Source organism: Berghia stephanieae, chromosome 7 (assembly GCF_034508935.2).
Source record: "Berghia stephanieae isolate SIO BIC M18660-M18661 chromosome 7, UCSD_Bste_1.3, whole genome shotgun sequence".
NCBI lineage: Eukaryota > Metazoa > Mollusca > Gastropoda > Nudibranchia > Aeolidiidae > Berghia > Berghia stephanieae.
In genome coordinates, this window is record NC_088366.1 from 23,263,481 (window position 1) to 23,273,430 (window position 9,950).

Genomic DNA, 9,950 nt, shown 5'->3' on the forward strand with positions numbered 1-9,950 from the left:
TGTCAAGGCTAGATTTCTTTAATATGGGAGTGACAATAGCATGTTTAAGATTATTAGATACCTCACCAATAAACAAACTAGCATTTACAATATGAGTAAGAACGGGAACCAAAATATTAGCACAAGAAAGAACAAGCCATGAAGGAATGGGATCTATTGGGCTGGTTGTTTTGGAGCATTGTTTCAGCGCAGACAGTACTTCTGTTTCAGTGGCGGGTTCAAATTCGTCGAATGCTGCTCCGGCTGGAAGTGCATTAGTTTCATTTATTTGTGCTTTCATTGTCTCTTCTTTGTCCAAATTATTCCGAATACCTGATATTTTATCTCTAAAATGTAGAGAGAAAGTATTTGCGGTAGCAATAGGGTCCTCGAAATTATTTGAAGGATGATCCTTCATCAGTTTGTTCAGGGTGGCGAACAGTTCACGTGAGTTTCGTTTGGCACTTGTTATTTTATTTTGAATGTATGTTTTTTTACATGATAGAATTAATTTGTTCCGTTTGTGTTTTAGTCTTAAATAAATTTGATTATGAATTTCTAATTTGGATCGACGCCAAATCCGTTCGGCAGATCTGAGTTGATGTTTTAGTGTTTGTAACTCGTTGCAATACCACTCGGGGTTTGGTCGAAGAATAATTTCTTTCGTGACCGATGGACACAGCTCATCGAACACAGTTTTCAATGAATTATTATATGTGTTTACCATATCGTGAACATTATCACAACTCTTAACAGAGGCGAGTAAATCCAAAGACCTGATGGATTCTTGAAATGTTTCTTTATTTAGTGATTTTGTTTTCCGGTATGTGATCGTTTTCTTGACGGTTGTTTTGCATTCGATTTTTAGATTTAAAGCAATCAGGTTATGATCTGAAATTGTGCGATCCAAAACGTCAACGTTATCAATTATTTTGTATCTTTCTATCTCTCTCTCTTTATCTCTCTCTCTCTCTCTCTCTCTCTCTCTCTCTCTCTCTCTCTCTGTCTCCCCCTCTCTCTCTCCTTCCTTCCTTCGTTACCTCCCATAGTAGAGGCACTTTGTCTTCTATCCCCATATATCTGTTTTCCAACATGCTTTTTGTCTTTGTCTTGGAATGAGATTACTTGGTTTTGTCCAGGCCTGGTCGTTGGGAGATGATATTTTTTTTCCCTTGTAAATCATCTCTCTGTCATGCACTATAGTTATATTTACATATATGATTTGTAGACATTTGAGTGTATACCTCTTAGTTGGGACCTGTGCTTGTGTCTGGATGAGACTTAGGTGATCTCAAACTACTTTGATAGTGTGCTCTTGGAATCTACATCTGTTTCCTAATTAAACCAATTCCCCTTTGTCTTACCTTTTCTTGGGTCCTTTAATCGTAATTCTTGAACTTTTAACTCTCCCATTTTCTCTCTTTTTACTGGCGCTGATATGACCTGCCTAATGTGTTGCAAGCGCCCTAAAACCCTTAAAAACAAAAACGGACTCTTCTATCTCTCTCTCTCTCTCTCTCTCTCTCTCTCTCTCTCTCTCTCTCTCTCTCTCTCTCTCTCTCTCTCTCTCTCTCTCTCTCTCTCTCTCTCTCTCTCTCTCTCTCTCTCTTGTGATGTATTACTGTTTTCATTTTAAAAAAAATTATAAACATGAATGGGTCTGTCTGGATGGGAAGCATAGGTTTTGTCCAACACAATGAACATGTATGAGGAAAACGCATGGACATTTTTGAAAGGGCTTCGTGATTTCAACGAGTGAACAAAACTTCAAGTAGATCACACATCGCGTACTCAGCAATTAACCACAAAACAGATACACGCCATGTTGATGCTATGCGTTTAGTTTTATAACATCCGCAAACCGGATATAACGTCCCAACACACAAAAGGCTTCTATTACTATTAGCCTGACTACATTAAACTATGAAACATTTTTTAAATGCCGACAATAAATAGATCTTTGAATTGAATTGAATTGAACTAACCTTCAACGTTTAAATTTAAAGTGATTAATACAAATTAGCGACAACTACTCATTAAAATGTCTGGCTAAAAACAACAAAGTTATGAGTGACGTCAAAATCGTTCCTTCTATATGAGTATATGAGTGGTCTCGTGTCACTGGGACTGAATCGGATTGTCAATATTACTCCATGGCAATTCGACGGTTAAAGGAGAATTCAAGTTCAAGGGGTACAACCCTTCTCTAAATCCTGAAAACAGTACGAACTTGATATAATTTATTGGATTGCTCCCCTTGCTTATCAAGAGCACTGTTTAATAGTATATGCTTTTTTTCTGCTCCCTTCCCCCCCCCCCCCCCCCCCCCCCTTTTATTTAGATTAGACGTCTATGTAGAACCCGTTATTTCCATTGGAAATCAAAACAAAGTACATACAATAACTATGACCATTTCAGTCATTGTGTGTTTTAGAAAATACACTCGAGAACACCCAGGGAAATTATTACTCCATATCATTGTGCGGCTATGTGGTCTTGTGGTATGACACTCACTTTCGGATCGGAAGGTCCTGGGTTCGAGCCTCGCTCAGCGCATAGTTGAGTCCATGGAAAAGACTCAGGTGTAAAATGAGTACCAGTACCAGTCCGTTAACAGCATTGTTTCTCGGAAAAAAATGTAATAACGCCTACATATCACGTGTTGCTGTTGGTCAGGGACCCCTTGTAAAGCGTTTTGAGCACATTAAGTGGATATAGCGCTATATAAAAGCTCAAGTTTTAGTTTATATCATTACATGGTCGTACGTATTTCAATAGAAAAAACGAAGAGGTCCGTTCAGCAGCAGCAATCTACTGAGTGTCGAGCTCGAGACAACTACTGCGGCTATGTGGTCTAGTGGTATGACACTCGCTTTCGGATCGGAAGGTCCTGGGTTCGAGCCTCGCTCGGCGCATATTTGAGTCCTTGGAGAAGGCTCTTTACTCACATTCTCTCACCATACTCGGGTGTAAAACGAGTATCTGGCCGTTGACAGCGTTGTCTCTGTCCGAATTGTAACATCGCCTAACAGGCGTCATGTCCCGTCCTAAATGTTAAATGTTGCTGTTGGCCAGGGACCCCTAGTAAAGCGCTTTGAGAACATTTAGTGGATATTGCGCTATATAAAAGCTCATTTTAATTTTTTAGAATATTTCTTTTATTAAAAAAGAGTCACCAAAATCCATCGTGGGATTCCCGCCGGATGGTTTCCTTTTCCATCGACACATTCATTATTATTATTCACTACTATGAGTAAGTAGTCCTTCAGAGCCATTAAGCCTAAGGAGCCGGAATTTTCCCAGCTTTCTATAGCGTTAAACATACATTAGCAATTGATTGCTATCCTTTTGATAGGATGATAGTCTATCACAAAGTACTTTCCGCCAGATCTATCAGATCCAGCCACCCAATCACAACTGGTTGGACAGGGAGGTCAGAAAAAAAAAAAATTCGCCTGCATCCTGGATCGATCTCGGTCCCATTGCGTGTGAAGCGACTGCTCCTAGCAAACTGTGAATAACCTACTGTCTTAATTGAGTATTATGTTGATATGATCCATATTTTAAATAATTGAATTAAAAATTGACATGAGACTCCAGTAGTTTGAGGAACTGCATCCATTCTTCTCAATTGAGTCCAATAACATAGGTGTTTTCTATAGATAGAACGAAGATGACGTCACTCAGGTCTTTGTTATTGTTTTTTGCCTTCCACGTTTATGGATATCCTCACTTAACTGTATGAACCAGAGTATAAAAGTTCATGGTTACACTTAGTTTTGTGTGTTGGTCCGTTATACTTCCGGATGGCAATGTTGTGAGCTTTTTCGCCAAGCGCACACTATCTATAGTATGACAGTCCGCCTCTTCCCTGGAGTCCTCATTTGTCTTGTACTCAGTGTAGGAGTAGAAGGTTCACAGAATTATGAGAATGTGAGTAAAGAGCCTCTTACGAGGAATCAACTTTGCGCTGCCTACACCGGGACTCGAACCACAGAAGCCAAATGTCATAACTACTAGACCACAAACCGCAGACCAGAGCCACATTTCCGATCATCACTATGTTTACATGATAACATGAAACTCACTAACTTGACTATGATGGTAACTTTTTATTTTTTATTTTTTATTTTTTGCTTATCAAAAGTACTTTGCCATTAGTATTTGTAAGACAATTTGATAACTCTTAATTCGATAAAATTAAGGAATATGTATCTTATAAAAAAAGGACAGAAGAAACGTATAGCATTGTCACAATAGAGAATTATAAAGAATAAAACCCAAGTGCCATGCACATCTTTAGTTCTAAATCTATTGTTTACCCCCTCCCCTGAGCTACCGCCCCCAGTTTGTCTTTGTTGAGACCACGGGACAATAATGGGGATGAAAAAGATCAACCTGTATGTGATCGGATCTATCCTTCATCGTCATGGAATCGTACTCGTTCATTTATCATGAATGAAGGAACAAACCAAGCGACAAAGGATGAAAGAGATGGAAGCCACTTAAGGAATCGATATTATCCTTTTTTTCATGGCCACAATAATCGATCTTCTGCTCACCCAACTCATCTTTCATCTTGCACACGAGAGAAGTGGAATGAAATTGGTTTTCTGAATGGAACGCCACATGACTAGCATCGAAATGTTATGACCAACGAGGAGGCCATTACACTACTACAACATACTACTACTACTACTACTACTACTACTACTACTAACTACTACTACTACTACTACTACTCACTACTACTACTACTACTACACTACTACTACTACTACTACTACTACTACTACTACTAACTACTACTACTACTACTACTACTACTACTACTACTACTACTACTACTACTACTACTACTACTACTACTAACTCCTACTACATACTACTACTACTACTACTACTACTACTACTACTAACTACTACTACTACTACTACTACTACTACTACTACTACTACTACTACTACTACTACTACTACTACTACTACTACTACTACTGCTACTACTACTACTACTACTACTACTACTACTACTACTACTACTACTACTAGTAGTACTACTACAACAACAACTACTACTACTGCTACTACTACTACTACTACTACTACTACTACTACTACTACTACTACTACTACTACTACTACCACCACCACCACCACCACTACTACTACAACAACAACTAATACTACAACTACTACTACTACTACTACTACTACTACTGCTACTAATAATAATAATAATAATAATAATAATAATACTTTATTGCATCCCAAAAAGGAAATTTTTTGTACAGACGTGTTATAATTTACACATAAGATAAAATACAATGGAAATAGGATGTATATATATAAAAAAGGAGCAGCTCTATAACCAGAGCTGCGCTTTATAATATGAATAATTTCAAACACTGTAAAATAGTTAAAACTGTCACTATAAATTGAAAATTGAAAAGATTGCAAAACAAATAAATTAATAAATTAATATTTATATTTTTAAAAAGTAAAAATGAGAAATAATTATATAAAATGATTATTGCTTGTTGTTATAAAGCCTAATACTGGACGGCAGAAAAGATTTTCGGTGTCTCTCTGTTTTCGTTGAAATAGAGAAAGGACGACCACTTCTTTCTGACATAATAATTGATGGTCTTAGTGGATGATACTGGTCATGTAATATTTTAGTTATTTTATTTATACAAAATTTCTCGTATAAAAGATCTACATCGTCAACATCATTTATATAGCGTTTAATGGATTTTTTAATATTTGAATTTATTTTGTTCCTTTCCACTGCTAAGCAATTGCCTCCCCAAGCTGTTATACAAAATGACAAAACACTTTCGATTACTGCTCTATAAAATAATGTGCAGAGGGTTTTATCTATTGTAAACTGAGAGAGTTTTGATAAAAAATATGTACGTCTGCACATCTTATGCCTAATTATTTTCAAGTGTTCATCCCACTTGAGCCTGTCATCAATCGTTACACCAAGGTATTTGTAGTGAGGAACTCGCTGGACGAATTGGTCCTTTAATTTTAACGGTTCTATCGGTTCCTTCACTCTCCTAAAGTCAATCACTAGCTCCTTTGTCTTGCTTATGTTAAGCTCTAGGTGGGCATCACACCAAGACACAAATCTATCAATTTCTTGCCTATAAGCCACTTCGTTGCCATTTGTTATGAGGCCTTGAAGAGCGGTGTCATCTGCAAACTTTATTAAAGGTACACTCAGGTTTTGACTTCTACAGTCATTCGTGTATATTGTGAATAATACAGGGGACAATACACAACCCTGAGGAGCACCAGTATTTGTAGTTATACAGGAAGATTTGTTTTGTCCTAATTGAACATATTGTGCTCTCTCCGTAAGAAATTCGAGCACCCAAGCAATTATATACTTGTTTAAATTCAGACTAGTCAATTTTTGAACAACCAACTGAGGTTGCATTGTATTGAACGCTGAAGAAAAATCTGCAAAAAGCAATCTGCAATAGCTCCTAGCGTGATCTAGATGCCTGTAGATGTTGTTTGTAAACAGCAAAATGGCATCCTCTACGCCACGTCCTGGTTTGTAAGCAAATTGATGACTATCACTCAATGGTATAAACTGATTCCTAATTTTAACAAGAACAAGTTTTTCTAAAGATTTCATGACTATTGAAGTCAGTGCAACAGGTCTGAGATCGTTCATAGTTTCAAGTTTTTCTTTTTTTGGAACAGGAATAATTTTTGAAGTTTTCCAAATTTCAGGGATCGAAACGCATTGGAGGGACCAGTTAAAAATATGTGTATAAATGGGGGAAAGCTGGTAGGCACATTCTTTTAATAGTTTTCCTTTCAATCCATCCGGCCCAGCAGCCTTCCTCTCGTTTAGTTTCGAAAATACGAATCTCGTTTCCTCTTCACTGACCTCAATAGTCATTTCATCTTCCAAAGCCCTGTCTAATTTATGTTTTTCATTTTCAATATCAAATGTGTTTGCTGTGTCGAAACGTGAATAAAATTTATTTAAAGTTTCAATTTCGATATCTTCTGATATAATCGTGGGCTTTGGATTATAGTTCACAGCAGTTTTAAGCCCCCGCCACGTGTCCCGTATATCCCCAGAAGAAAAGCATTTTTCAATTTTATTTTTGTACTTATCTCTACAACTAGATATTACCCTCTTTATCTCTTTTTGTTTTGTTTTCAGATCTTTTTTGTTTCCACTAGTATAGAGAGTTTTCTTTTGGTTCAATAAAAGTTTTAGATCTTTTGTTATCCAAGGCTTGTTGTTAGGATAATATTTTATTTCTTTTTTACAAGACACTAGCTGTTCACAGAATTTTAAATACTCACTCACACAGTCATTCAGCTCATCCACACTATCACATGATTCATGATTCATGATACTACTACTACTACTACTACTACTACTACTACTACTACTACTACTACTACTACTACTACTACTACTACTACTACTACTACTACTACTAATACTACTACTACTACTACACATATCATTACTACAACTGCTGCTGCTATTGCCACAATAGCAACAGCAACGACTTCCACCACATATATATATATATATATATATATATATATATATATATATATATTATATATGTAGAGAGAGAGAGAGAGAGAGAGAGAGAGAGAGAGAGAGAGAGAGATAGGGAGGGGAGGGGGAGATAGATAGATAGATAGATAGATAGATAGATAGATAGATAGATAGATAGATAGATGGTAGATAGATAGACAGACAATGAGAAAAAAGAGAGAGAGAGAAAGAAAGAAAGAAAGAAAGAGAGAGAGAGAGAGAGAGAGAGAGAGAGAGAGAGAGAGAGAGAGAGAGAGAGAGAGAGAAACAAAGAAAACGAAAGAGGAGAAAGGTTAAGAAAAGAGAGATTCTCAGCCAACCGGCTGAGGAGCCTCTGCAATATAGATAGAAACTATAGATAGCAAGTCAAGCTCAATATCATCCGTCTATTGGTATTTGTGTAGTGACCTGAGAACATGCGCCACAATGTGAAAAAAATCTCTGGTTATTATTGGTACTGTACAGAATAAATATTTTTCTAAGTAAAATGCAAAGTTAATTTTTTCAAAATGTCTTAATTAATTATGGACATAATGAAGTGTTTCAATCCATTTTAGTTGAAGACAGGAGAAAAAAATATCTTTAACAATTTTTTGCTCGTATCTCGAAAACAGTCAGCGCGACATTCGATATTTTTTATGAGACTATCACACATTTGATAGACTTTCTTCTCTTACAGCCTCCAATTTGATACCCTCATTGTGTACTTTTTATGAGACTATCCATATTTGATAGACAGTCTCCAATTTAATACCCTGATTGTGTACTTTTTATGAGACTATCACACATTTGATAGACTTTCTTCTCTTACACCTCCAATTTAATACCCTCATTGTGTACTTTTTTATGAGACTATCACACATTTGATAGACTTTCTTCTCTTACAGCCTCCAATTTAATACCCTCATTGTGTACTTTTTTATGAGACTATCACACATTTGATAGACTTTCTTCTCTTACATCCTCCAATTTAATACCCTCATTGTGTATTTTTTTATGAGACTATCACACATTTGATAGACTTTCTTCTCATACAGTCTCCAATTTAATACCCTCATTGTGTAGACAAAGTGCCTTGTAAACCTACTCCTATCTTGCATTCAAAGTTTGTTTTACAGATAGATTTGCGAGGAAGAGAGAGAGAAGTAGAAGTAGAAACAATAATAGATAGATAGATAAATAGATAGATAGATAGATAAGATAGAAAGAAAGAAACAAAGAAAAAAAAAGAGAGAGAGAGAGAGAGAGAGAGAGAGAGAGAGAGAGAGAGAGAAAGAGAGAGAGAGAGAGAGGGAGACAAATGGGAAAGAGAAACGGATTGGTATATAGATAGAGAGAAAGAGAGAGAAACACACAGAGAGAGAGAGAGAGAGAGAGAGAGAGAGAGAGAGAGAGAGAGAGGAAGGGGGAGGGGGGGGGGGGGGGGGAGTAGTGGAAAAAAATGATGAGGGAGTGAAAAAAGAGAGAAAACAATACAATAGAGCTTGAGAGATAAATATAGAAAAGAGGGAAACGGAGAAGAGTGAGAAAGAAACAAACATACATTATGTGTATCACTCTCTCTCTCTCTCTCTCTCTCTCTCTCTCTCTATATATATATATATATATATATATATATATATATATATATATATATGAAAGACACACACACACACATACACACACACACACAGAGGGAGAAAGAAGATATAAAATGATCTTGTAGAGTTATACAGAGAGACAGACAGACAGACAGACACACACACACACACACACATACACACATATAGAAGAAAGTGTGTGTGTGTGAGAGAGAGAGGGCCTCTAATAACTTCCACATCCTATTATCAAACAATACCCCTGGCATTTTCCTGTATTCTTAGCTTATTTATCAACAACTAGATAGCTGAAAGGCCAATCAAAGACCGCGAATTGATTTATTGATTTTTTGACCCAGATCAATAGAACATTTACGAGTTCAACGCGGTACGTTCATAAATCCGCGGTCAAAAGCCGCAGGCGTAGTAATAACATTCAGAAATCTTGTTAAACTCGTTCGATTTTTGTGATTGTATTGATTCATAAATTAAAGTTGTGGTTTCCGTGAAGACAGATGTCAGAAACAGAATTAAAGAAACCGCCCAGCCGTGCCCATGACGAACGGGCTGAATATCGAAAGATTGAATGACTCCTATTCTTTCTTCCTTTTTTTTTTTTAATTCTTGGTCTACGACACACATTTCCACCTGGTCGCCGTTTTGTTTGAGGTCAATAGACAGTTACAGATATCAAGGATATTTCTCCTAAAACAACAAGCAACCACTCAGTTTTACGACATTCATCAATAATATTAATCATGTGTTCTAAAAACCTCAAAACAATAGGTTTTAATTGACGTATACCTATC